Source organism: Dama dama, chromosome X (assembly GCF_033118175.1).
Source record: "Dama dama isolate Ldn47 chromosome X, ASM3311817v1, whole genome shotgun sequence".
NCBI lineage: Eukaryota > Metazoa > Chordata > Mammalia > Artiodactyla > Cervidae > Dama > Dama dama.
The window spans coordinates 25,470,128-25,476,127 of NC_083714.1; positions in this window are offsets into that span (position 1 = coordinate 25,470,128).

A 6,000-nucleotide genomic window follows, 5' to 3' on the forward strand; every position below is an offset into this window, starting at 1 on the left:
CTTATAGTTGGCTGGCATTCTTTGGTGTTCTTTGGTTTGTGGTCACTAAAATCCAGTCTCTGCTTCCCTCTTCACATTGCCTTTAACTTTCTCTCTCTTTCTCTCAAAACTTCCTCTGATTCTATCTTGAAAGCATACGTACCATCACTTACATACATGCCAGATAATCTAGCATAAAGCACCTCCTCTCAAAACACTTACTTTATGTCTTTTGCTATGTAAGGTGATAGTCTATATGTTGCATGTAAGATAATATTTGCAGGTTTTGAAGATTAGGAAATAAATATATCTTTGGGGGATGATTTATTTAGCCTACCACACTAAGACTGCCTGACAAACATAGTTGATAAGTTTAGTGGCTTATACGACTTGAGCAAGTCTCTATCTTTCATTTGATCTCTGATTTTCCCATATTTAGTCTGAGAGGATTGGATCATTTGACCATTTTGAATTGACGTGAGATGGAACAACAGTAGAACATTTAATGAAGAAATATCTCATGAAATACAGATTAATCCAGGTGTAGGGTTGAGTTTGATGTTTTTCATCCCATACTTTAGTCATTCAGTAAGAGAGAGAAAGAGATGTGTCCATGTCTTTCTGTTTCTGAGTTGGTATATTATAACATATCAGTCATTAAAGGCAATGTAATAAGATTTGATAGACCTCAGTTGCTAATTGTTTAGAAAACACAGAGATGTTCTTACTGCAAATGCATATGTGAAAGTGGGAGAAATCTCTGTAACCATATGATACTCACAGTATGTTTGGTATAGTCCAGAGCCTCAAACTTCTAAATCATAAAGAACCCTATTGAATTATTTTCCCAGATATTATGAGACCTAACACTTTGGGGAAGTGTAGTGCCATACCAAAAAACCCATCTTTTTGATAACTAAAATTTTAGTCAAATGCAAATAGCTCACAGTGGCTATGATTTCAGAACATTGGAATTGTTAATATTTTAAAATAAAACTTTTATATCACCATTTCAAACACATTTATGAAATCTAACTGCCATAGAAATTTGATACCTACTATTATTTATTTAAAAATATACAAACTTTTCCTTCAAAATGTCTGAATGTGTAGGAAATTTCAATTTGAACTCATATTTCCATTTAACTACTCCCAAGAGATTTTTATTCAAATTTAATATATATTTGCATGAAAATTTCATATTGGTTTTCAAAATTGCTGCTGGAGCAACTGTACATAAGTGTGTAGCTTACAAAACATTTAATATTTTTTGTATTTATTTCTTAAAATTATTTTTTAATTGGAGAAAAATTGCTTCACAGTGTGCTTTCTGCCATCAAAACATTTAATACAGAATGCTGGGCTGGATGAAGCACAAGCTGGAATCAAGATTGCCAGGAGAAATATCAATAACCTCTGATATGCACATGACACCACCGTTATGGCAGAAAGTGAAGAAGGACTAAAGAGCATCTTGATGCAAGTGAAAGAGGAGAGTGAAAAAGTTGGCTTAAAACTTGACATTCAAAAAACTAAGATCCTGGCAACCTGTCCCATCACTTCATGGCAAATAGATGGGGAAACAGTGACTGACTTTATTTTTCTGGGCTCCAAAATCACTGCAGATGGTGACTGTAGCCATGAAATTAAAAGACGCTTACTCCTTGGAGGAAAGTTATGACCAACCTAGAGAGCATATTAAAAAGCAGAGACGTTACTTTGCCAACAAAGGTCTGTCTAGTCAAGGCTATGGTTTTTCCGGTAGTCATGTATGGATGTGAGAGTTGGACTGTAAAGAAGGCTGAGCACCGAAGAATTGATGCTTTTGAACTGTGGTGTTGGAGAAGACTCTTGAGAGTCCCTTGGACTGCAAGATCTAACCAGTCCATCCTGAAGGAGATCAGTCCTGAGTGTCCATTGGAAAGACTGATGTTGAAGCTGAAACTCCTATACTTTGGCCACTTGATGTGAAGAGCCAACTCATTGGAAAAGACCCTGTTGCAGGGAAAGATTGAAGGCAGGAGGAGAAGGGGGCAACAGAGGACACGATGGTTGGATGGCATCACCAACTCAATGGACATGAGTTTGGGTAAACTCTGCAAATTGGTGGTGGATAGGGAGGCCTGGTGTGCTGCAGTCCATGGGGTCGCAAAGAGCTGGACATGACTGAGCAACTGAACTGAATTGAACTGAAAGTTTTGAATTTACAGAGAATTCACAATAAAATTTTTTCAAAATCTAAGTAAATACATGGTAAGAATAAGTGAGTAGACTATTCATTGAGGAAAGACAGCAAACAGAATACTCTTGCCAGAGTTTAAATAGTGGATACACATTTACAGTATTCAGTAACCTTTCAACAAATGGGCATTATTTATCCTCAGACTTAATAAGTTTTTTTTCCATTTATTTTTATTAGTTGGAGCCTAATTACTTTATAATATTGTAGTGGTTTTTGTCATACATTGACATGAATCAGCCATGGATTTACAGTAATTACCTTAAATGTAATTGGGTTGATAAGTTTTTAAAATATAAAATGCTGAATTTTTTGGATACATTCCTTTTGCTAAAAATGTTCTGTTAAGAGAAAATTGTGACCTTCTCCCTCCTCTTCCAAATCATGCGACATTTAGACACAATCTGAAATAAAGTTATGGCAGTAATCTCTAGGCTCTTATTTATGAGGATGCTGAAAATGTAAGAGCATGCTTTATAGCAGATAGGTATTAATATTTCCTGTGATGCTCTCATAAGTCTTAAAATATTTCAGTTATAAAATAAGTAGTTAACAAAGCTTTGCATATGTTTGTTACCTGGATATAAAAAAGACAATATTTCTTATTGTCTCTTTGCTTTATTTGGAGTCTCCTTTAAAAGCTATACATTCTTTGAAAATTCTTGGGGGGTTGAAGAGGGAAAGTCATTAAACAAAAGTTATTCCCACTGTTTCACTCTTTAATATATTTCATTTTCATCACACAGAGGTCAAAAGACTGTTTCTAGCCAGTTATTTGTTACTAACCCAAATATGTATAAACATATCATGAGTTTATGGGGCCTTCATTAAAAGAGGCTTTAAAAGCAACATTTCAAACTGTTACTTTGTCAGCCTGGAGATCTTTAAGTCTGGCATAGTATAGTAAGATTTGTGATACATGAGAAATATACCTTTATTATAAAGTGTGCAGGGGATAACTACAGACATATTCTCAAGTACTTCATTTTTAGGAAACAAAGTGGCACGTGAAAGCATTGATCTCTGAGTCATGTCTGTCTCTTTCTGATCCTATAGGCTGTTGCCTGCCAGGCTCCTCTGTCCATGAGATTTTCCAGGCAAGAATACTGGAGTGTGTTGCCTTTCCCTTCTCCAGGGAATCTTCCTAACCCAGGGATGGGTCCCAGGTTTTCTCCATTGCAGACAGATTCTTTACCATCTGAGCCACCAGGGAACAGACACATTCTCAGGTACTTCATTTTTAAGAAACAGATTGTATGGCAATTGAGTAGCTAGAAATTGAATCTTTAATTCTCATTTTATATCCCTTGGAAAATACCAGGGTACTGCCAGGCTTATGTGCACTCCAGTTAGAAGACCAGTAATTTAGTAATAAATGTTCACTAGAAGACTATGTCACACAGCAACAAAAGAGTCGAATATTTCAGTGAAAACTTTGAATAAATAATTTGAGATTCAGGGTATACTTTTGGCTGATAAGAGAAAGAGTCATTCAGATTAGTTGTTTGGTTCCATATAAATGAATTTGTAAACTGACTCACAAACTTACTTTTTTACTAGTAGATGAACTGCCTTAATAGTTCAGGGTATTTGTTTACCTACTCATTTGCCCAAAATAAATCCTTAAGACTTAAAGAACTGTATTTGCTGCTGTGTGTTTTTTATTGGTTTTCTTCCTTACCTTCCAGGAAGTTTGAGTACATTAATTACCTACAAATAATTTTCTTTTAAAATAAATATTTAGTATAATAAATTTCACCACAATCCATATCCTCATATTTAGAAAATCTTTATTAATGCCTCTGAATTAATGAGAAGGTTTGTTGTTTATTTGTTTTGCATTTCCAGCCTTATTGAGGTATAATTGACAAAATGGTGAGGTATTTAAATTGTATATCATGATTTGACGTACATATATATTGTGGAAGAACTCCTCTTATCTACTTAATTAACACATACATCACCTCAAGTTTTTGTGTGTATGTGAAAACATTTAAATTCTCTCTAGCAAATATCAATTATAAAATATAATGTTTTCAATTATAGTCTCAATGTTATACATTAGACACTCAGACTTTATTCATGATATGGCTGAAAGATGATACTTCCTTACCAATGTCTCCCTTCTCCTCTTACCCATGAGACCCTGGCAACCATGTTTCTATTCATTTCTACGAGTTTGTTTTTTTTTTAAAGATTCCACATATAAATTATAACTTGCAGTATTTGTCTTTCTGTGTGTCACTTATTTCACTTACCATAATGTGCTAAAGTGCCATTTCAATTTTTCTTAAACTATAGGATAGCCTTCTTTCTTGTGGATGAATAAGATCCATCTGTTTATGTATCATATCTTTTTATCCATTCATCTTTTGATGGTCATTCTGGTTGTTTTCATACATGGGACTACAGATATCCCTTTGAGATCCTGTTTTCATTTCTTTTGGATATATACACAAAAGTGAGATTACTGCTCATATCGAAATTCTATTTTTAATTTTTTTGAGGAGCTTCCATATTGTTTTCCACAGTGGCAGCACCAATATACGTTCCACCAACAGTAGGTGAGTATCCTCTTTTCTTTATATATATATATAAAATTCATCTAGAAAAGTCTGTCTAATCTAACATGTTCTTTGAAGTCAGTGTTTCCTTGTTGATTTTCGTTCTAGATGACCTGTCCATTGATGTAAATTAGACATTAAAGTCCCCTATTATTGTTTTTTTTTTTAATCTGTCAGGCTCTTTATTATTTTTAATACCTGCTTTATGTATTTAGGTGCTCCTTTATTTGGGTGCATACATATTTAAAATTGTTATATCTTTTAGTTGGATTGAAAACTTTATCATTTTGTAATAACCTTCTTTGTCTGTCTTTTTTCTGTTTTTTGTCTTTATTTTAAAATCTATTTTGTTTGGCTTTCCTTGTGGCTCAGATGGTAAAGAATCCACCTGCAATGCAGGAGACCTAGATTCAATCCCTGGGTTGGGAAGATCCCCTGGAAAAGGGAAAGGCTACCCACTCCAGTATTCTAGCCTGGAGAATTCCATGGACTCTATAGTCCATGAGGTTGCAAAGAGTCAGACATGACTGAGCGACTTTCACTTGTCCCCCAAAGTATTGCTACCCTAGCTTTATTCTTTTTTCCATTTGCATGAAGTACTTTTCTCCATTCCCTCAGTTTCAGTATTTGTCTTTAGGTCTGAAATGAGTCTCATGTAGATGGCATATAGATGGGTCTTGTTTTTTAAATCCATTTATCACTCTATTTTTTGATTGGAGCATTTACTTCATTTGCATTTAAAACAATTATTTTTGGATAGCAGCCATCCTGACTGGCGTGTAATGGTACCTCATTGTGGTTTTGATTTGCATTTCCCTAATAATGAGTGATGTTGAGCATGTTTTCATGTGTTTGTTAGCCATCTGTATGTCTTCTTTGGAGAAATGTCTGTTTAGTTCTTTGGCCCATTTTTTGATTGGGTCATTTATTTTTCTGGAATTGAGCTGCAGGAGTTGCTTGTATATTTTTGAGATTAATCCTTTGTCTGTTTCTTCATTTGCTATTATTTTCTCCCAATCTGAGGGCTGTCTTTTCACCTTACTTATAGTTTCCTTTGTAGTGCAAAAGCTTTTACGTTTCATTAGGTCCCATTTGTTTAGTTTTGCTTTTATTTCCAGTATTCTGGGAGGTGGGTCATAGAGGATCTTGCTGTGATTTATGTTGGAGAGTATTTTGCCTATGTTCTCCTCTAGGAGTTTTATAGTTTCTGGTCTTACA